The sequence below is a fragment of the Malaclemys terrapin genome, chromosome 1 (genome assembly GCF_027887155.1).
Source record: "Malaclemys terrapin pileata isolate rMalTer1 chromosome 1, rMalTer1.hap1, whole genome shotgun sequence".
Lineage (NCBI taxonomy): Eukaryota > Metazoa > Chordata > Testudines > Emydidae > Malaclemys > Malaclemys terrapin.
The window spans coordinates 212,761,595-212,785,641 of record NC_071505.1 but is presented as its reverse complement, the minus strand read 5'-3'; the positions used below and the strand labels follow the sequence as shown (position 1 = coordinate 212,785,641).

At 40.5% G+C, this 24,047-nt stretch overlaps 1 protein-coding gene across 4 annotated transcripts in view; it reads right to left on the bottom strand.

Annotated features, from left to right (window-relative positions):
• Positions 1-6,928: 6,928 nt before the first annotated feature.
• SMPX (small muscle protein X-linked) overlaps positions 6,929-24,047 on the bottom strand; it is a 64,335-nt gene continuing 47,216 nt past the window's right edge. For 2 of the 4 annotated variants that reach the window (XM_054006164.1, XM_054006173.1), the window contains exon 5: positions 6,929-8,025. The gene's annotated coding sequence lies outside the window, so the exon portion shown is untranslated. Of the gene's footprint in view, positions 8,026-15,441; positions 15,793-16,118; positions 16,714-24,047 lie in introns of those variants that run through there. The other 2 variants (XM_054006182.1, XM_054006195.1) reach the window with 2 other exon arrangements.

Genomic DNA, 24,047 nt, shown 5'->3' with positions numbered 1-24,047 from the left:
CTCCAGATTCATTTCAGCTATGCCAGGAGCCAGCTAGGAGAACTGTAAGCTATCCACAGATGCTTCTATTGTATCAGGAGTAAATTTTTACTAAGACTTCAGCATCTAATTAGACAAACTTTGTTAAGAAATAAATTTACATTAAACAAGTAAGGTGGAGAAGGAAAGTTCAGACTCCTTCCAACCATATGGGCAATAGAGTGACTATATATGCCACCTTTAGAAACCCAGTATTATCCTATGAGAATACACTTCACTGGCTGAAACATAGCTTGAGGCCTGTTACTTAGAGATTACTGAGAGCTACAGGCTTTTTTTTACAAACTCTTCTTGTGTACAACAAAGACCATATCATCCACCCTAATTTTTCTGTTTACTCACTAGAAAATTAATATGAAACCAAGCCCATTCAAACCCAAGTACTCATAGTGTGTTTTAGTTTGATCACAGCTAAGATCTGAAGTTATATACCTATAGATATGTTCAACATTGTTAAAAAAGTGAAATGATTGTTTTAAATCATGCTTTTTTAAAAATCTTGTTACTTTTTAAAATTAAATAATAACTTCAAATTGCCATATTGTAATTTACTAAAATATAGCAACATAGTGTCTTACGGTTCAAAATACGCCATCCTGACAAAACCACAGTGGAGGTAGCCTACCAAATGTGATTTACCAACAGCCTGTGAACTACATTGTTCTTAGCAAGGCCAGAATATTTTCACTTAAAGCTCTTTAATATTTCACTACTTGATTCTATGCTTACAATTAGTCACAAATCTGCCTTAGGTTGTCTCAGGCAATGTCCACCAGAACGTTTGAGCAGCTTTGCTTACTTTGTAAATGGTTTTTGACTCCTTCTAAACAATAGGAAACAGACTTTTATCATGGTTTACTGGTCTTATCTCTAGCTCTTCCTTATTTCTCGTAAGATCTGTTTAACCCAGTCACATGATGTAGACCAAAAGAAAATGCTGCAGTGGATGCCTGTATGTGCAAAGGTGGTATCCTCCCATTTAGCATTAATGAGTTTCCCTTGTAACTTATCCACACATAAATGGTACCAGACAATTGATATTATTTTTAGGGGTAAGTCCAACATACACCACATGTGTGTAATTGCATATGTTCCACTAGTGTTTCCTATGTTATGGCTGGCAGGATACCAACTATGATATTATCATCTGTTTCCTTGTAGGGTGACCAGATGTCCTGATTTTATATGGACAGTCCTGATTTTTGGGTCTCTTTCTTATATAGACTCCTATTACCCCCCCATCCCGATTTTTCACACTCGCTGTCTAGTCACCCTATTTCCTTGTGCTCCCCTCTCTGTCTGTTATAGATCACAGGTGGATACAGTCTTAGACTGTAAGCTCTTTAGAGTAGGAGCTTTTTGTTATGTTTGTACAGAGCCTTGCTGTGACAGGGTATACCACACCCTTTGAGGCTTTGTGGTTCTATCACATCCTGCCCCAGAAAAGAAGCAGTAAAGGTGGGTCCTCCAGGCCTGCCTAGAAAGACTGCAGGGAAGCAGCCAGTCAGAGCACAGCGGGCTCAGTTTAAAGGTGCTGCATGGCATGGGTTGAGCTAGTCAGTTGCTGGCTGGGACCAGAAGGGTGAAGAAGGACTAGAAGGCTGTGAAACTCCACAGCTAAAAAGGCTTGGGAGAGACCGTGCTCAGGCAGGGATAGGACTGGGAAGCTCTCCAAGTGCAGATGCCTGAGAGAAGACCCTGAGAAATCAGGACAGAGACTGAGAGACTCTCCAAGCAAGGAAGCCTGGGAAAGACCCTGCTCAAATAGCGAATGCACAGAGAGCCCAAGAAGGTGATGGGACAGAGTAGGAAGCAGCCCAGGGAAGGCAGCAGCATCTATTAAAGGGAGGCAGTATGTGGCTGCTGTTTATAAGATCCCTGGGTTGGGACCCCGAGTAGTGGGTGGGCCCAGGTCCCCCCACCGGCCTAAGTGGCCTAAACCCCAAGAAGGGGCTAAGACTCAATAATAAAAGCCCAAGAAAGTGGCTAGAATTTAAACGGGCCCAGAGATGGGGCTGAAGACCCTGGAGAAGGCCAACCGTTTGTTGGACTTTGTTACCCCGGAAAAGGTTCCTTCATGTGCTTTGACCATGTGTGAATTAACCAGAGGGCTAAGCCACTGAAGACCCACCTGACGAGGGCAACAGCTGACAAAGGGCCCCAGGAAAAGGAGTGAGTGCACACTTTCACACTTGCACAGTAGGGTCCTGGCCTCTAAGACCGGCTGCAATATAAATAATAAAACCTGAATAAATACTAGCACCCCAAAAGGTAGCTCTTTCATTCAGATTACACAGATGGCATAGTTAGGAGACTATCAAATCAGCTGATATGTATTCGACTTCTTTATAGTCAAGGATTAGACTTGCCAAGATTGTTGTATTAAATGTAATAAAGCTCATTTAAATTTGTCATGTAAAAGAAATGATCATTCTATCTCTAGACCCTACAAACTATGTGTAAAAAGAAGAACAGGAGTACTTGTGGCACCTTAGCCGTATGGAATGTAAATTTGTTAGTCTCTAAGGTGCCACAAGTACTCCTGTTCTTCTTTTTGCGGATACAGACTAACACGGCTGTTACTCTGAAACTTACAAACTATGTGTGTTTGTGTTTGTTTGTATGCCGATCATCTGAATAGTTGTTACAACATATTTTGTTCAATGGCTGAGGACAAAAAGCCTCCTCCAGGAAGCGTTATGATCTTGGTGTTTCATTAACTGAATCCCTTGCTGCAGGTATAGCATAATGACTACGGTTAATTTCCTGAGGGAACCTTCCTCCACCATGTAGCCCCAGTAACTTCTCTGGAAAACACAACCAGACTAGATCCTTTTTTGCCATTGGCAAGAAACCACAGTGCCTAGTATTGGGTAGGAAGTTAACCTAGATAATTCTTTCTCTGGCTTTCATTATTCTATTTGAGCTTTCAGCAAGGGAGATTTAGGTTAGATATTAGTAAAAATGTCTAACCATATGATAGATAAGCAAGAGACTAGGTTACCAAGGGAGGTGGTAGAATCCCCATCACTGTAGGTTTATAAGAACAGTTAGACAAATACCTGTCAGGGATGGTCTAGGTTTACTTGGTCCTGCCTCAGTGCAGGGGCTGGACTAGATGACTGCTTGAGGTCCCATCCAGCCCTACATTTCTATTATTCTACGACCTATACAGAGTTTAGTGATAACAATGCAATACCATCTCTGTCAGTCTCAGTTACCTCATGTCCACTTTGAGAACACAATGTCACACTGTGAAGTGCTGTGATCCTGTGTTCCAGGTCGCAACTCCCAGAGTGGAGAGCCAGGCCTAAGAGCTGGGACACAGGAGATGCCACTGCCTAGGGTGAGGGGAGGGTGGGCTCACTCTCCAAACCCCATCCGAGGCCTCTCCTCCTCACTGGGAATTTTTCAGGAATTTCATTTCATCCCCCTGGAGGCAGGACCTGCCCTCCCCTCCCCTCCCCCAGGGATGATAAAATGAAATAAAATAAAAATTCAAAAAAAAGTCATAGGGCTCTGCTTATAACTTTGTCAAAGTAAAAGCATTTGGGCTTAAGTTTTCCAGGCTGGGTGTCTGGTGTTGGCCTCAGATTGAAGTTTTTGGAAAATTTCAGCCATAATGGTTTAGCCATATCTGAAAATGAGGCTATGGAATAACATGTTGTTTTTCACGTTTTCAGAAATTCTGGTGATATTTTCTTTGAAAAGCTCCAGCATCCCCGTGCTTTGGAACAGGGTCTTGAAATTTAATAGGGGAGTGGCTTTTACATCACGGATGTGCCTTTTGCTGGCCTGTTGGTTGGGGGACGGAGAAGGGTTGGTGCCCAAGCCCAGCAGTACTGCCTACTGGTTATATTCTGTGCTGTGTTGCCCAGTGGTGGGGGGTCAGTGGCCGAGTCGCCCAGCAGTGATAATTCGTGGCTATGTCGCCCAGGGGCAAATGTCTGTGGTCAGGGGCAGGAGAACCTGGACCTTCCCTGCTCACCAGGTTCCAACTCAGGGGCCAGTAAATAGTAGTTCACACTCTGTGGCCTCAGGGGGCCAGTACCCCTAGGCTTGCTCCATGGGCTACTTCCTACCCCAGCTTCTGTTCCTCTGTTGGTGCTGCTTGTTCGGTTCTGACTCCTCTCTGGAGTCTTGTCTGGTAGCACTCCAGAGGGTCTTCCTCTCTCAGTCGCAGCTTGTCTCATCGATCTCCATGGTTGGAGGGCCTGCAGTGGACCAGCAGTGGGGCCTGGTCCCAGCTGTCTGGGGCCTCAGTAGCTTCTCATCAGGAGCCTACAACATACAACTGCTCTCCTGTCTCTGTCCACCCAGACTGAGATGAGCTGCTCCCTTTTGACCTCTGCCTCCACTATGAGCGTGCTCAGCAGGAGAGACAGAGCAGAGCTTTCTGAGCCCAGAGCCCAGAGCTGCTCTTTAGCCCTTATCTCACCAGTGTGGGGCTTGTAGCCAAATGTGACTGAATTATAAGTCTTTGAAATACCACAGTTTTCACATGCTCAGTAGAGACTTCTCAGTTTATGCCTGCTAAATTACTACCCACGTTGTCCAGGGTGACAAGGGCTTTCCCCGAAATTGCAGCGCTGAGCCATTGTGAGCTATCCTGAGTCTGGGCCTGGCAACCTGAATTGAGAGCAGTCTCTCCTGCGATCTCAGTGCCCCTCCTTCTGGCAGTGTGGAGAAGGAAGCTGCATGACTAGCATGCAGAAGGGATAAAAGCCAGATTTGTGCAGAGGGTAGATTGGTACAAGGTGCCTGAGGGTGACTGGGACTGGAGGCTGGCAGAGGAAGAATGGCACTGGGAGTTGAGGGAAAGGCAGACTGAGAGCCTGAGGGAAAGGCAGACTGAGAGCCAGAGGGAGATTGGTACTGGGAACCAGGGCAGCAATAGTAAAGGGAGACTGCAAGCCAGTAGCTATGGGTGAGACTGTGATTGGATGAGGAGCCAGGTAGGAAACTGGGACTAGCTGGGCAGGGAGACCAGAGGGTGAGGGGAAAGAGGTGAGTACATGATCACATAAGACCTCTGTCTCATTCAGTACACAGGATGGCCCTGTTCTGGGGACGAATCAGAGTTGTATAATAAAAGAGGCTGTTCTCTGAAGGATCCCTGCTTCATTTGTTGCAGAAGTTGGAAGGTGTGCAGTGAATGAGGCAGGGAATTGCAGGAAGAAAAAGGATGGGCTCATAGTTAAGGAAGTTGAATACTACCCTGGAGAACTGCCACAGAGGTCTGATGTGATGCTCCTTTTCTGGATGCCTGGCTGGAGACTCTGAGTCTGACTTGCAGAAGTGCTGAGCTCTCACAGCTGCAACTGGGAGCTGTGGTTTGAACATACTGTAATGCTAAGTAAAGAATCGGGTCTTCAGCATTTCAAATTGGGCACTAAAAACTGGTGGATACTTTTGACTTTAACTTCTCTGTGCCTCAGTTCCCATCTGTTAAATGGGGCTAATAGCCACTTAGCTCACATGGGTGTTGTGAAAATACATTTATTTTTGTTGGTGATACTATAGTCGGATACTATAGTGAGGCGCTCCAGAGAAAAGCCCATGAGGAAATTATAATTCTGTCTTCAGCGCAACAAGAAGAAAACAAAATATTTAATTATTTAGTGCACAGGATAGATATTGATCACTTAATTGAGGCCAGAGTCCTCTGGAAAAAAAAATAGTATGTGATTGCGTAATTAAAACCTGTACCATAATGCATGTACACAGGCGGGCTAAATTAAGATTGCACAGGCAACCTTAATTCTGGCATGACCTAAATTTGCTGTGCATCTAAAAACACTTACAAGTAATTCTTACCGGCTCCAGTAAAAGAATGCATATCACTACAGCAGTGATAGACAATGGTGTAGATCAAAATAGAAAATTAATACCATATCTCTGATTCCAGGATATGTGCATTCTGTTCATTTACTTTCAATCCACCCTTCCCTTCTTTCCATCTAGTTGTAGTCTCTTCTTTCTGGAAAGTTAGATATTAAGTAATAGAACATGAGCATTGCTGAGATAACCTGGTACTTTACCAACGTATATTTAATTAGCTGAATTTGTTAATTAACTATAGAGAGGAAAAGTTCATAAAATAGTGGGAAATATGCATATCTGTATCTTATTCAGCTATGAATGTTTGTGGTCTGTTTAAAATTCAGTGCCTTGAGATTCCTGAGAAATAGAACAAAGTAAACATCTCCACTTGTGAATTTTGCAAGCAGTTGGAGAGTGTGTAAAAATTCAAAGGATGACGTTTTCCAGAGAATGTTTTGCATTGCAGTGAGTGATAATGCAGTATATGGGAAATTGTTCTTTCTTGATCAAATAGTCATGCTACTCTTGTCAATGTGTAAATGAAAGATGTGCCTGCTGCATTCTGGATCTTGACACTTCCTCTAATTTCACCTTAGACACTCTTGCTTTATGGCTGCGGAGTGCATAAAGGGGAATTAGCTACACATGTATAGGATAAAGCAAGCTAGTAAACTACACTGATATTGCTTATTTAAAGCAAAAATAAAAGCATGTACATTTTTCCTGAGTTGAAGTGACTGGGAATCCCGTATAATTTCCTGTATAGAGTCATGCAAATATAATCTGTAACGACTTAAAATGTAAGGATATTAGTGGCTGATTTTGGTATCCTGTCATTGTAGCAAATGAGAAACTGCTGCCTGCATTAAACATATGTCACTGTTAGTAACATTCCGTTGGAAACCTGTTTTCTAACCAGAATAATTATCCTTATTTGAATAGAATAAATTACAAGCAGTCCAGGCAGATTTCATTGCATGTAGAACAGGTACAGTCACTGGTAGAAAACTCATGAATACCATTACCAGAACAGTCCCTCCACAGTGAGTAAATGACATAAACGAGACCAAGGAAATACAATGTATTGAATTGCTCCAACAATAAAATTTCATTTCCAAAAATAGAATATGCCTTAAACAATCTTCATTATGTACATTCCATATAAAACAAGCATGTGGGTTTCACATTTAATCATAATATTTAAAGATCTGTTTGATCATACTCAATTTCTGTGCAATATTAATACAGTGGGAAAATGCATAGGAGACAGTATTTTATATTACCTTCTAAGGGCCTGATTCTTTATTCTTTGTTCAGGTGAGTAGTCGCATCAAAATTGGTGGGACTATTTGCTTCAGTAAGGGTTGCAGGATTGGGTTTTAAGACCCACAATTCCAGAAAAGCACTTAAGTGTGTGCTTAATTTTAAGCATGTGCGTAAGAGCTTTCCTGAACAGACGTGCTTTCCTGAACCAGGTTCTATTTAAGGATCTTTTTACCTCACATTTCTGTCACCAAGTTTTGTACAATGTAAAAGCAATGCATAAATATCTGAACAACAGTGCATTTTACATTTTTAGGCAAAAGAAAATACTGCAGCTCTACAGCAAAGGAGGAATTTAGGATGAATTCATCTTCAAAGAGCATACGTAAAGATTTTCACCTTACTTTAACTCTTTATTTTACAGAATTTCAAACCCATCCATTAACCAATCATTAATATGTAAAAGTAAAGCATAGAATAGATGAACTTTTACTAATCCTGAAATCTGCGCTTTCATTAAAACACTTTATCCATGAAACTGTTATGTCAATATCATCTATTTTCAACAGCAAGAGAAAAAAATCAACTAGTAAGAAGATCTTTCCCCCGGAAAAATGGTTTATTTGATTTACTCAAACCATGAGTTACATTATTCTCTGCTCATAAAATAAACTTATTCCTGAATATGTACAGGTTCACCACTTTCTGTTTTGTGCTAGGTTATGTCACCAGTACTTTTTACATTATGCAAAATAGACAACAAGAAAGGGATATAAATGTACAAAGAGGACATTTTTAAGGAGTATCTTGTATTTAGGAAGTTCATAATCTTCGTACAAATATATAAAATATTTCAATAATCCGCACTCATTATATTTCATTCTGTTTCTCTTTTCAGATCTGCAAGATAAAAAAACAGACAAACAATGTATCATTTAACATTGAGTTCATGGATATTTTTTGAGAAAACATGGAAGTTAACGTAAGTTCTTAATGAAAATATATTCTTAGCACCTGCAATTTGCCTTGCACACTGTGTAGTCATTCACACCTGTGCAAAGTGGAATACAAAGTGGGTGTAAAATACCATCATTTTGATGTGGTACCTTCCTCTACCCACAGTTCACATCTAATGAAACTGTGGATGTCCTCGTGATTCTTCTAATTGTCTTATTCTTTAATGAATCTGTCTAAGGTCTTGGCCACTATGGCATCCTGTGGCAATGAGGTCCACAGGATAAATAATAAATATGCATTGCATAAACATAAAAAACACCACAGTATTTCCTTTCATCCGTTGAAAATGTATTGCCTTTCAATTTCACTGAATGTCCCCTGGTTGTTTAACTATGAGAAAGTACATGGGAGCACCTAATTTTCCTTCTCTATACAACTCATTAGTTTGTACACAATTATCATATCCCTCTTATTCATTGCCTCTCTAGACAGTCCCAGCCTTTTCAAGTCTCTCTTCATATGGAAGTTTCTCTTCGCCTCTATTTTTGCCACTTCTCACTACATCCCTTCTATTTCTGCTGTCTCTCTCTTGAATGACAGTGCTGAATACATTACTGTAGGTGAGAGCATATGATACAATATTTTCTGCCCTATTTGTGTACATCCTAACAGTTGGATGTTGTGACTGCTGCTGGCACCCAGGTTTTTTTGCCCAAATAGTTAGTTAATGTCTAACCTTGCATAGGGTCTAATCCTGTTCTCTTTGAAGTTAAGGGAAGTGTTACCATTGATTTCAATCGTACAGATCAGGTCAATAATAAGGAAATACCAGATTTGAAACGCAGGAAATTTGCTCTCTTGGGATATTTGCTTAATCAGTAAAATTTTAAGTATTTTCAGGATACCTATATTTGGTGTAAACTCTATTGCACTCAATAAACTTTTACTAAACTTCTCAGAAAATTAAACAGTCATAGCACCAAGAAAAATTACCACGGTTTATAGCTCACAATATTTTACATAAATACTGATTTTGTTGTTCTTCCTAAGATGTGAGGGCCTTATCAATCGGAACAAAAATGGAAGAGAGACTGGGACTGATCAGTTTACAGCAGAGACAAATAAGAGAGGACCTAGAAGTGCTATACCAAATAATCCCCCATGACTAATCCTGATGGCTTGGACATGTTACATACTTTTTGGAAAAGAAGTCAAATTAATTAAGAAAATGAATTCTTTGTCTAAAAGAATGAGGTAAAAAAATGTTCACAGAATGTTTCAAACACTGTTTATCCCTTATAGTCATCAAAGCAGCCTGATCACATCTCAGTTTGGCTTTGTACGTTTATCAGCTGCCTGTCACTTAATTTCAGCCTGAATTTCCTTCAAGTCATCTCACAGACAAATGGCTTTCGTTGGACATCTTTTCAAATTCTGGTCTCACTTTCACCAGTGTTAATGTGAAGGAACTCAACTGAAGTTGGTAGAATTACACCAGATTTACACTGGACTGTGCCCAGAATTTGGCCGCTCAAGTATTACACAGCCCCAGAAAGACACTGTTGGTTTGAGAGCTCTGACTACTCAAATCCCTTGCATCTGCAAGTTGTTATATTCGTAAAATGACAAAAATAACTTCAAAGTTTTAAAAGTCTGCTTGATGGATTCCTAGCACACAAACACACATGCCTTCCAACCTGGGTAATTACATTCTGCCCACATATAGTCTCCCTGCAGTTTCAGTTCCCTGCTGTGTGACTGTTGCTGAATGCAAAGAGGTGTGGTTGCTTTTCAGCCATAGGTGAATGGAAATACTGTACTTCTGGTGACATTCACTCAAACCCTACCCTCAGATATGCATGCAGGGCTCTTACTGACATCAGTGCAAGCCAGGCTGTGTACACTTAATAGCATAATTTGGCCCTTAATTTGTAAATTACTTTGTGATCCTTCAACCTGAAGGATGCCAGTGTAAGATATTGTTTTATATAAATAATGAGCAGCTGCTTTAACTAGAGTTCCTTTGTTTAATGGGCTTGAGTCAGATTTTTAACATCACTATAGCACAATAAACATCTTAGTCAGTAATATTGTATTTCCAGAAAGTGGTATCTCCATTGACAGCACAACTACAAAGGAGCCATTATGATGTCAATGCAAGTCAGAAAGCTCCCCTGTTTTCCATCTCCCGATTCTAATCTTCCCTTAACTCCCTCTTACACCAGTTTGAGCCTCACTTATTTCCTCAGTTCTACTCTCTTACATAAGAATGGCCATCTTGGATCAGACAATTGGTCCATCTAGCCCTGTTTTCCGACAGTGGCCAGGCAGTGCCAGATGCTTCAGAGGGAATGAACAGAATAGGGCAATTTATTGAGTGATCCTTGCTCTGTTGTCCAGTCCCAGCTTCTGGCAATCAGAGGTTTAGGGACACCCAGAGCATGGGATTGTGTCCCTGGCCATCTTGGCTAATAGCCACTGATGGATCTATCCTCCATGATCTTCTCATTCTTCTTTAATCTCAGTTATGCTTTTTGGCCTTCACAACATCCCCTGGCAATGAGTTCCACAGGTTGACTGCACATTGTGTGAGGAAGTACTCCCTTTTGTTTTAAACCTGCCTCCTATTAATTTCATTGGGTGACCCCTGCTGCTTATGGAATGTGAAGGGGAAATAATACTTCCTTATTCACTTTCTCCTTACCATTTATGATTTTATAGACCTCCATCATCTCCCCCCCCCACCCCCGTCGTCTCTTTTCTAAGATGAACAGTTCCAGTTTTTTTAAACTCTCCTCATGTGGAAGCTGTTCCATACCCCTAATCATTTCTGTTGCCCTTCTCTGTACTTTTTCCAATTCTAATAATATGTTTTGAGATGGAGTGACCAGAATTGCACATAGTTCTCAAAGTGTGGGCATACCATGGATTTATATAGTGGCATGAAGATATTTTCTGCCTTCTTGTCTATCCATTTCCTATTGGTTCCTCACATTCTGTTAGCCTTTTTGATTGCTGCTGCACATTGTGGATAGTTCTCTGAAAACATCTGCTCAATGACTCCAAGGTCTTTTTCTTGAGTAGTAGCAGCTAATTTAGACCCAATCATCAGGTATGTATATCATTTTATATTCCTCCAAATATCTGCTATTCTGTGTGTGTAAGCTGAGCTCTGTTGATATTGATGGGAGTTTGTAAAGTAAAACTACATGCTGCTATATACAGTATTAATATGCTACTGATCTCCAACTGGTTTAACTGCTTGGGTCACCTCAGTCACTTGCTCAGTTCCACCATCCACTCCTAGGACCTTCCCCTTACTATAACTGTCCCTTGCTTATAAATCCAGTCCTTTGACTCTCGACTCCCATTGAAATCTATAGCATATGCCAGACAAAGTTAAAAACTTTAAATTTATTCATATTATTTTTTGTACTGCTTTATGGCCCCAGTTCAGACTGGGGCCTTATTGTGTTAGATACTGTATAAGCAGACAGTGAGAGAGAGTCTCTGCCCTGAAGTGCTTATTGGTCTAAATAGACAAGACAAATAAAAAATTAGGAGGGGAAACAGAGGCACAAATAGGTGAAGTGACTGGTCCAATACTACAAAACCAGTCAGTGGCAGAGTCAGGACTCCTGACTCCCAATCCAGTGCTCCATCCACTAGACCACACTGGTTCCCCTACTGCATCATGCCAGCAATCTATATGTTTTGCGGGAGTTTTTCTTCTTCTTCTTCTTCTTTTTTTTTTCTGAACATTTTAAATTCTTTGAGCTGTATTCCCCAGTCCACCAAGTTCACTTTGCACCACTTATGAAATACAAAGTGAGCCTAACTTAGCCAGAGCCTCCCATTCGAGGATTGCCCTTGTGTAGGTGGAGTACAGAATCAAGCTCTTCATGTTTTAATTTGTTTTAATTTAGCAAATTGCTGTAATAGTTATGAGCAATGGTTCATAAATTAACAAACACTAATAATATTACTGTCACAGTTCAGGGCAACTGCACCTGTATTCCCCTTCTGTGGTCCAGCAAGGGCTCCCACTCTAGGCTCACAGCTCCTCAGCCATCACCTCTCCTGGGTAGTGACATGCATCTCTCCCTCCTGACCAGGGTTTTTGCAAGTTGCACAGTACCCTGCCTACACTGTGAGTTCCTCGCAAGCCAGACTGCCTGAGCTTTGCTTTCTCTCTGGAACAGGTTAATTGCCCATAGTTATAAGTTACCACACAGCGTTTTCTAAGCAAGTACATTTATTCTTAAGGTGAGAGCATTACAGAGGACCTACACAAATGCTAATAAGCTTATCAGAGTTCACCCCAGCTCCCACAAAGCCTCTGGCCTGTGTCAGCCCTTCCAACCTACCGCTGCCTTGGACAATAGGTGCTTCAGTTTGCTGGATCAGAAAGAAGGCCCGGAGTCCATTTAAACTCAGGCTGTTTATCCAAAGGTCCTGTCTTTCTCTGTTGGTCTCTGGAGAATCCAGTTTGAACCAGTGTATATAAGTCTCCCCAGGTGGTGGTAGCTCTCTGGAGACATTACAACCTGAGTGAATTTGTCTAATCACCCAGCACTGTTCTTAGTTCCTAGAGGGCTGTGGTCACCTTCCCCCATGGAATTACAAACAATCCCTGGCCCACATCAATTTAATATAGTAAGGTCTCCCAAAGATATTACGTGAAATTGTCATATTTGTTACAATTACCTTACTCTCCAATGCTCTCCCAGCTCTCTAGAATTGCTACTAATTGCCAAATGAGTTTCCTTGCTTACCGACCCCTCTTTTAGCTCCCTGCGGGTTCCAATCTGCTCTGAACTCTCTCTGTGCTGCTCCAATTTGCTGTTTCTCAGCAAATGCAGTCTATTTTTAGAATACAAACTCCTACGGAGATCAATGGGAATGTTTGAACTCAAAACTAGGATACTAGATGATACATTAATAATTTTCATACTTATGCTCCTGTGGTTATTTTTCAGCTGCTGTAGCCTTTCTACCAGTATCTCTTGTGCCACGCAAATCATCTCCCATCTTTCGTCACGCTACTCTGATCATTTTAAATAAATCAATGGGCTATAAACACATGTGTAAAGTTAAGTGCATGCTTAAGCACTGTCCTGATTAGGGATGGTCTTAAGCATGTGCTTAAATGCTTTCCTGAATCATGGACTTCATGTCCCTTCCTATCCCCAAGACCCTCTACTTTTTCATTCTAAAATTCACAAGATTCTTGGTAGCCCAGTCCTGCTCCCAGTGATGTCAATAAGGCTTTTGCCATTGATTTCAATGGGAACAAGAGTGAGAACCGTCATTTGCTAATCGTGTAACAAATTCAATGATGGGCGTTTGAAAATAGGAAGTGATCTAATCTGGGTAAGACTGAACTTTGATGCAAACTTACAAAATACACTGGAATAACATTACTGACCTGCAAATACTCAGGAGATTTTTTTTTTCCAAACATAAATCTCTCCTCTATCTCCCCCCCCCCCCCCCCCAAATACCAGACTATTGACTAACTGGCAGTGGATTAAAAATTACATTCTCAAATGCTGCAGCAATGATTCCAAACTGTCAATATACTCTGCTATTTTACTAAACTATAAGTGACTAAAATATGTGAGAGAAGGATTTTTTTAAAAAGGGAAATAAATCTGTGTTTGGGCTGAAATCTTGTGTGTTGCATTTCAGGATGTTGTGGGATGAAATGGCCAAGTTTAATGCTAAAAACATGGAGTGATCCTTTCTAATGGTTAGATGGGAGGGACACTATAATATACAGGTATGTATGTGTGACCCACTTATATAGTTAAAGACTGTATCCTAATGCATATGTGTTAGGGGGTTGAATTAAAGTTGCATGATCAATCTCTATCCATGCCCCTCCTAGCCTTTGAGTGCTTGACTCTGCCACTTTAATGATGCAACTTTTACATGTGACATTATCTTTGCAAAAAACAGGTGCATATTATTAGCACCAAATATGTACCTAATAGAAAACAAGCAATTGTTCTGGGAGCCCAAAGATGCAGTAAATGCCTCCCACTCAACAAGCTTCCAAACCGGAGACCACATGATGTTTACTTCTCACCAGGACCCATTTATAGATATGTTACTCACCACTGTCACAGTTACACATGCAGAGATAAAAGAGAAGAAAAAGTACTGCATCTCTTTATACAGTTTGGAATAAAGATTAACCCTTCCCTTTAGCATTATAGTTTGACCAGGTGCCCATATCACAAACCTCTTATACACTATAATCAACAGAAAACATCCAGCATATTTCCCATGTGCTATATGCTGACAACATGCAAATTCAGCAAACTATTAAAGAGAAATCATTGCAGTTATTGGAAAACATCAGTAAATGGGCAGGGACAAGGGTGAGAATTTTAAAAGAGGGAGAAAGGAGCAAATTACAATGGAAAAGGTTTCCTTTAGAGATGTCAGAAGCCACAGAAAAGACTTTTATCCTCAGGGCTTTTAAATGATAGCTGGGCACTCAAAACAAATAAGCATCCTGGGAATGAAAGATATTAAATTCAGTAAAGTAAGAAGGGGACAGAGTTCATGAACTTTCATAAGTCTGAAGCAGAATTGGGATGATATTCCAAACACACAGAACTAAAGAAGGAAAACATGCAAAAAATAAATTCAGGGCCATATCCTTAGTTGGCAGCTTACTTTAGGGAATTGGTGCAGTGAAAGGAAAATTTGGATAATCCATTAGCGTACCCTAATTTTGCCATTTAGCAGGCAAGAGACTTGAAGTTTTAATGGCTCTGTCTTAATTAGTTGGTTTAATTAGTTGCCTTATCATGTTGCCCTTACTTCCTTTCAACTGGCACCATCTGTTGAGATCACCTTCTCCTTTGCATCCGATTTAATATTTATATTATATGTGGGATATCTGGACTGGTAGTCAGCAAAGGTGGAAGAGACAGTAGGAAGTCAGATGTGTTCCAGTTATACATATTAGCACTGAGAACAGGATTAGAGGGAGAAGTTCTAATATCCATGCTTATGTTGGGTGAGGGTTGAGTTAGCAAAGGGAGACTGGCCCTCTTACTTTCCATTAACTAAAGTTAATTGACAAAAAATGTAAAAATGAAAGATTTTTTTTAAAACTATTTTTTCACTTCGCCCAGTTGGGGGGAAAATGTAGGTGGTGGGGATGACTGCTAAAAGTAAATAAGAGCAGTGACATTTTTCTCCACAAGGTTTAAAAAAAAGTCAAAAAAATTAATTTTGAAATTTCATCGAAAAACAAACTATGTAGACAAAAATGACATTTTTCCACACAAAAAAATATTTCTTGAAACCATGTTTGTTGACAATAACATTTTGACCATCTTTATTATTAAACAGCTTTAACATCTCTATCCTTGCTTTCCTTCCTGTTATTGTTCAAGTTAAATTGCATCTCCGTGTAGTGATGATAACAGTGGGAATTAAGGTAAATTTTGACTTTTTTGCAATATTGTAGCTTAGTAGGAAGTGCACAAGGAAGCGCCGATAGAGTTTGTGTAGCAGAATATCTAGTGAACAGAAATAGACCTTCAGACTGCTGGGCAAAGTGTGACATAAAACCATTCCACCTGATGCACTGCTCCTGTTATTTCTTGCTGGGATACCATTGTCGTCATTTCTGCTGCCACATTTCTTGCCGGGCTGCTGTTTGCCCCAATGCTGAATTAACAATTGCTCCTGCAGAAGAGTGACAATTTAGCATGGTGGCCGCTGAGGGCTGTTTCAGACCAATATGTGAAGGGTAAATTTAAAGGCAATTGTCAACTGTGGCATTGTGTTGACCTATGGCCAGCATGAGAGTTTAAGAGGTAATAAATAAAGAACAGATAAGGGTATGTGTTTGCATCTGTTTGGAAGACTTTTGGTCAAAATGCAGTATTATTAGTCTCTGAGTGGTTGCTAGGCTACCCTCCTTTATATTTGGAGACTGCAGGGGCACACCAATTGATTTGTGCAAGCAATTTATGTGGACATTAATCAGCATGAACAAGGAAATAAATGAACACATTAGAGGTGAGAATTTTTTATTCTGGGTGGGTGTATTTATCTTAATTCGGTTTTTAAATCAGTTGCAATAATACAACACCAATTCTTTTTTCAGATTAAAAATCTTTTAACTTTCAGAATTGAAATGGCCAGGTTTTATGTAAGCCCTGATAATAATTCAGTAGAAGTTAATTACTTCTCCAAGGATCTTAAACAATTAAATGTACTTCTTACTCAGATAAATCAGCACACGTGATTGGCTGTCATCAAATCAGTCATGTGACAATGGTAAAGAATTATAGTTTTGAAGAAACCGTCCCTATGCCCTCAGAGTCTCTCTTTCACAGCAAAGCATTTGCTGTGAAAGAAACAATCTTTATCAAGAATCAATATTCAACAACAGATTGTCCAGATGAGCCATCAGCTTCACTCTTCTTCCAGCTGTGTTTGCTTTCTGCTCTTCAGGAGAATTTCATCCAGCTGGCTCAGTTTGTTTATCACATCCCAAGGGCACTGAAGGCTTAGAACTCTTCTCAACCGGGTTTGGAATGAGCAGAACATGTCATCTGGTTCTTCTGTGTTCAATACCTCGATCACTCTTAATTATGGAGGCTATTGGGGTATAGCTATAGTCAATGACAACAGCTGATGTTGCTACCCATATTTTACCTCGTCCATTTTTATCAGTATTAGATCTCCTAGTTTAAGTTCGGATAAACTGGATTCTGATGATTAAAAAAGAAAAACTGAGTCCTCTTAGATTTGGCATATCTCCACTCTGTATCTTTTGAGCGAGAATTTTAAGGACCAGAGGACTTTTTTAACTTTGAAGGTTGACAACATTGCAACATTTTTTTGAGGCCTTGCTGTTTCCCTCATTTATACTTTTCAGTACATTGTCCTGAAAGGACTGTCCAACTATAATATGAATGTCCCAGATAATCATACAAGCTATGGAGAATTCTTCTCATTACATGTAAGTCCTAGGCCGAACATAGGATTCCTGAGGTAGACATGTTCTATAAGTTTGGATACGATTTATAGTTGTACTCTTGCTAGTGGCCATTTGAATCAGTTCTGTTTTTTGTGGTGACACTGGCAACCCATTTCCAAACTACACACACATGTGCTTCAGTAACGGCAGAGCCAGTTGAAAAGTTTCAAATTTCAAAATTTTCCTATAAAAAAAGACTATTTTCACAAAAATAGTAATGAAAAAGGGCTTCATTTTTTGATCATCTCTCATCCTGAGTTTCTGGGGTTTGTAGTACGTCCCAAGCCTAAAGCTATCAAGACCATGCAAATGTCTTGTTAACTTCTTGCAAGCCCATACGTCCACCAAACATTCTTTCTCTGTTTGGGCATAGCTGGGCTTGAGTCTGAAAACTGTCTGGAATTATAGGCTACAAATGTTCAGGTATCTCCTTGTAAATGAAGTAGCACTCTCCAGGACCCCAGCTTTTGGCATCTGTTGAAATAGCTACAGACGTAGATACATCAAAATATGCCAGTACTGGGGGTGGGAGCAACAGATTATTTATAGCCTCCAAAGTACATTCTGTGCTTTATTTCACATCCACAGAGAGTCTGTTTAAGCAGTTCATAAAGAACTTGGACTTTTGAGGCCAGACTAGGTATAATTTTCTCCAGACTAGTAATCATATAGAGGAACTACATCAGTTCTGGGATATTTTTAGATAGCAGCACTTTAACTACAGCTCTGACTCTTCCTGGAGCTGCCCTCAACTCCCTCTTCACCAATTACATGCCCTAAGACCTGTAGTTCAGTTTGCTGTAGAATGCTTTTCTCTTTTTAATTCTTGCACACCACCCTCAATTGCTTTCACAACTTATTTCAGTTTATCATTATGTTTTCCCTCTGAATTCCCATCAACAAAACATCATCTGTGTAAACAGGCCTTGTAGAATCTCATTTAATTTTCTTTGGAGGGTTTCTAGGGAAATTTGTGATGTCGAACAAGAAGCAAGGAAAACAATATCTTCCAAATACACAATGAAAGTTGTCATCATCACACTGTCAAGATGGAGTGAAGCCTGCCAAGATCCACTAGTTGCATCTACTGAGGAGAATACTGTTGCACAAGTTAACCCAGAGAGTATAGCTGTACTGCTAGGAAGCATATATCTTTCTCTCCTTATTGCTTCACTCTTTAGGCTGATACAGATACGCATGTATAATAAGCACCACAAGGGGGGAAAATATCCTCTCTCAGTTCAGTGAGGCACTTTTAAATTATTATCAGCCATCCTATCCTGCCTTTGCTTTGGGAGACAGTAGGATGGGCACTCCATAAGAATAGCCCTACTGGGTCAGACCAAAGGTCCATCTAGCCCAATATCCTGTCTTCCGACAGTGGACAGTGCCAGGTGCCCCAGAGGGAATGAATAGAACAAGTGATTCATCCCCTGTCAAGTGATCCATTCCCTGTTGCTCATTCCCAGCTTCTGGCAAAGAGAGGCTAGGGGCACAAGTCCTGCCCATCCTGGCGAATAGCCATTGATGGACCTGTCCTCCATGAATTTATCTAGTTCTTTTTTGAACCCTATTATGGTCTTAGCCTTCACAACATCCTCTGGCAAGGAGTTCCACAGGTTGACTATGTGTTGTGTGAAGAAATACTTCCTTTTATTTGTTTTAAATCTGCTGCCTATTAATTTCATTTGGTGACCCCTGGTTCTTATGTTATGAAAAGTAGTAAACAACACTTCCTTATCTACTTTCTCTACACCAGTCATGATTTTGTAGACCTGAATCATATCTCCCCTTAGCTGTCTCTTTTCCAAGCTGAAAAGTCCCAGTCTTATTAATCTCTCCAGCCTGTTCTGAATGCTTAGAACAGAGCCCCTTTAACAGGATCTAACAGGTGATCTTTCCAGTCACACTAGTGGACACAAATAGTTTAATAATAAAGTTACATGAAAATTTAAATGCTTAAAAGTAGTAAAGAATTCACAAGACATTGTAGTTGATTAAGAAATTTTCAAGGACAGAATAGCTCTAGCTCTTCGTTACCCATAATTAGTGTCATAGACAACTTGTACAAGGTAGGTTGCAAAGCTTACTACAAAGCTTCCTCCTCAGCAGGGCCACCCAGAGGATTCAGGGGGCGTGGGGCAAAGTGGGGGAGCTGCGGCGCTTGTATTCACCCGGCCGTGGTCCGGGTCTTCGGCGGCATTTAGGCAGTGGGGGGCCCTGTGGGCCCGGGGCAAATTGCCCCACTGCCCCCCGGGCGGCCCTGCTCCTCAAAGAAATATTCCACAGATGTCTGTGTTCACTATAAGAGCCTTTAACACTCTGCCAGGTGTGGCTAAGGTTCACTTAAATAAGGTATGTTGCATGCAGCACCACCTCGTGGCTGAACCGTATAATACAATTTAGCATTTCATTACAGTTAGACGATCCGAGATAAATCCTATCTAGGCAATAGAAACTCAGGAATCATTTTGCAGCAGCAGTAAGGAAGTAAAGGCATAGGGCGAAGCATTAATTGCCTCCTGAGAAGTGCGGAGCATTATCAATTGCCATTAACTTCAGTAAGAATCAGAAGTGATTGTTACATTTTAGGATCAGACCTTTAGTGAAAATCAACCATTGGAAAGGAGCCAGCAGCTGGGTTTTGGGGCACCATTGGAACAGAGCGATATTGTCAGCACCCAGTATTAAAATAAAAGAAATTCAATGCCCTGTTTTTTATTTTTAAAAAGCAAAGACACACACACAGTGTCCCAGGTTGGACACAATTAAAACTGTAACTGATCATTAGTACAGTACAAAATAGACAACTGTGAAAATCAAATGCTAAAAAGTCAAAGAAAGCAGCATTGTTTTTTAAAAGGGTGAAGGAGAATCTTCTACGGGGGCTGACAGTGATTAAGACACTGGCTCTGTGACTCAGTGCTTCCATGTGGGCTCCACTCACCCACAGCCAGTTGCAAGACTGGGGTCTAAACTAGGAAATACTGCTGAAAAAGAAGTATTTTCAATATATTTTTATACGTCGGGAGTGATGGGTTGAAGGTGAATGTCCAAGTTCCATGCCACAGGGATCATCCCAACAAAAGCTTGGTTGCCACCAGCTGAAGGCATGATGGAAAACAGCTAAAGGGAAGGTGCTGTCAGAGCATAGGCACCTACCAGGATGAGGATCAAGAAGAGGCATGGTCACTGAAGGTACAATATGTGAACTGTGTTACACTCAGCCTCATTATCGTAGGGTCAAACCTAAAGTCCTTGAGTAGGATTTTTCAAAAGCGACTAGTTCCCCAATGTTTGTGTGTCCCTTCTGAGACATTCAATTTTCAGAAAGTGCTGAGCATCTGTTCTCCGAAAATCAGGCCCCTTTAAAAGTGTCTCAAGTTGGGTATCCAGTAACTGAGGCACCCAAAATCACTAGATACTTTTGGAAACCTTATTCCCTACTCTCACACAAGTCCCATTGACTGAGTAAGGACTTCAGGCTTTGGACTTGTTTTGCATACAGGACCAAGATTTGCATAGAAGAACAAGCTATGGCTTGGTCAGGTATAATGTGCTAAAAACAGCCAGTGATCCTGTACTCAGGAACAAATAAATACCAGTGTGTTGATTGTATATAAAAAAAATTATAACCCTGTAAATGTCATCGCCTTTAGCTGTTATGATTACAAAACAACAGGGTGAGGAAAAAAGAGAAACATTTTAACAATCTTGAGGGACTAAGAGCTCTATGCCAACTTCATTCAGTCATGGTCTTGATGCCGCCTAATGATTAATGGCATTTCCAGCACAACAGGAAACACAAATTATCACATTTATTTTTTTTAAAGAATCAGGGGTGAAGGTCTAGTTAGAAAATAAAAGGATTAGTTAAGAGTTAATGCAAATAATACTTTGCACCTCTATAGGGTCTTCCATCAGAAGATATCAAAGTACTTTAAATATACTAGTGAAATACTCTTTTAACATTACTTTGAGGTAGGTAATATATTTACCCCTATGTTACAGATAAGGAAAGTGAGACATGGAGAAGATAAATGTCATGCCCAGGATTCAGGCAAAGCCAGGAATAGTACTAGGTTTGATCAAAAAATTTTCATCTCAACATAAAATTGGAATTTTGACAAAACTAAACATTTTCCTGGCAAGAGTCTGCTGCCCTTAAAAAAAATGATATTTTTGTCTGAAAAATGAAAACTCCAAAATGTCTGGGGTTTCAGCCAAAAACTGATCACTTTAGACTGTGTGGTCTTCTTTCATTGGCCAAAAGTAAACATTTTCTGCTGAAATTTTGACAAAAATGTGGTGTTTTTTTTCCATTTTTGTTGAAATTTTCACCATTTTCCAAATCAAACCCAAATTCCCTTTGAGTCTTGCCGGAAGGACTGATTCTGCAAAGACTTGGCACATGAGTAACTTTATGCATGCAAATAGTTTCACTGAAATCAATGGAATTACTCACACGTATCAAATTATTCAGGTGAGTAAGTCTTTGCAGGACAGAGCTCTCAACCACAAGATCAGACTGTCTCTGCCATAAAACTAATAATTGGATTTAGTAAACTATGAATAAAACTTTTATTTTTAAAGTAAGCCATGTTAATAAGCCAAGGAAAATCTGAAACATGAGGCTTATTTTAGATTTCAACCATGTTCACATTTCATTTGGTTCTGGCATGTAGCTCTCCAATGAAACAGGAATCCATTCTTTTAAATTATGCACAAAACTTTCTTGTAAATCTGAATGAACCATGTTAGAAGCAAAACACCACTGGAATGATTCTCTAATTTCACATGGATGTCTAGTGTTATTGTCATACTGCCACTCACATGATGTCCCAATCAACTGCCATGTTCTCCAGGGTGAAGTTACAAGGAAGACAGTGCTGCCTCTGTTTAAGATTGGCTCATGTTCTCAAGGTTATCGTCATAACTACGTGGGCTAGAAACATAATTTGAAACAAAAGAAAAGCTTCAATTCTGGAGTACAGATCTGCAGCGGGGGTAGATTGCATGGCAAAATCTGCACATACGTAATTGTGATATACATGAAGCTCTGTTGGTGCTTGTTAAGTACTCGTGTGCAGATTACAAGTGACACTGAGAAGCACTCTTTGCTGACTGGTAAGGTTTATAGAGCTGGAGGTTTTAAAAAAAAGGCTAGGACATTAAATGCAAAAGCACTATGTTAAAACAATGTTAAAGTTATAGATTAATCCCACCAACAGCAAGTAATGTAAAAGTTATCAAGGAAAATACAATCTGTCTATGTGTACATACAAATTAAAATAGAGGACCTGATTCTCCTCTCACCTGAACCCACAGCGTCACTTAAGTCAATTGTTACGTCAGATATACATTGGGGTAGGTGATAGGTGAATCACTATCACAGTCTTTAATTATTGTGATGGTTCTCAGGGAGTCCAAGAGTGTGAGTCACTTTTTGTTACTCCCTGCCTCCAGCGAGAGGCAGCAGGGTGGCAGCTAGCCCTTTGACCACTCTCCCCTTGAAGCCTTTGTCTGTGTTATCCAGCCCCTGACATTGGCTACTAAAAGAAATTCCAAATTCTCAGTGCCCAAAGGTGCAGTGCACCCCAATTTACCAGTTTTACCTTAAGCCATTCCTCCTGTAAACTGCACAGCACTTGTGAGCACTTATAATAAAACAAAAGCAGGTTTATTTAAGAAAGCATAAAGATTTAACTAGAAATGAAAGAGAATGATGGAAACAATGGGTTACAACACACAACAAAATCATTAAATGCTAACCTGAGTCTACGTGTATCAATAGTTATCATTCCTATACAATAAGGTAGACTTTCCCCCAAAAGTTCAATCTTTTGCCGAGCTGGTTGGTTTCACAAAAACCAGGCCCCAAACATTCTTGAAAGCCCCCTTACTCTCAGGGGGGTTCCTCAGTGAATGGATCCAGAGTGCTTCTCCTGTCGCTGTGTGAAAACAGCCTTTTGATTCTATTCACAGCCAGGACAAAGCTCTATCAGTTGTACTGTTCCTTTCTCACCTCCAAGGATATGCCTACACTGCAAAATAAAAATTATGGCAGCCAAGTCTCAGGAGCCTGGCCTGAAGACCTGGGCTTCAGCTTCGGGGCTCATGCTATAGCACTAAAAATAGCTGTGTAGATGTTCCTGCTTGGGCTGGAGCTCGGGCTCTGAGACCCACTCCCCCACCCTATGTTTCAAAGCTGAAGTGCCAGACTGAATGGGAATGTCTACAGTGCTATTTTAATTCCCGTAGCATGTGCCCTGAGCCTGAATCAGTTGACCCAGGCTCTAGAACTCACTGCTGTGGGTGTTTTTTTGCAATGTATACATAGCCCAAGAGGTTTCAATTGTTTGGTGGTGTCTCTGATGACTTCCCATTGATAGTTTGGGGAGAGAGCAAGGCTAGTCAACTGAGCCTTGCATTACCTCCACAGTTGATTAGTGAGGAATGACAGCTCCCTCTTGCTTGAATGGCACATCACCTCCTGATGATTAATTTCTACTCCAAGTCCAGGTAAATATTACCTGTAGATACATCTCACAACGATTATGAGTCTTGACAAGTCGGGGCTTTCTGTAGATACTTTCCATGTTACTCTTTATGGACACATACATGATTGTACATTCAACTTCAGTGTCCATATTTCCTAACTTTTCAATGCTTAGCAATACAACCTTAATGTTATATTAACATTATAGATAATTCATACAGCCCTCATGATGATAGTACAGCCATAATGTTCCTTTAGCACTTGTGGTAACTCGTGCCCACCGTACATTAGTTTTCTTTTAAAAGGAATGGGGTAAGTGGCCGACATCTTACGTTTGAACCCTCTAGACTCGCACATGCAATCAGTTCAAGTCTCAGGAAGAGAAACTTTGCTTTTCATCCTTCCAAGGGGGTCGGAGGGGAGGAAGCATTTCCTGTTGTTTACAATAGGGGA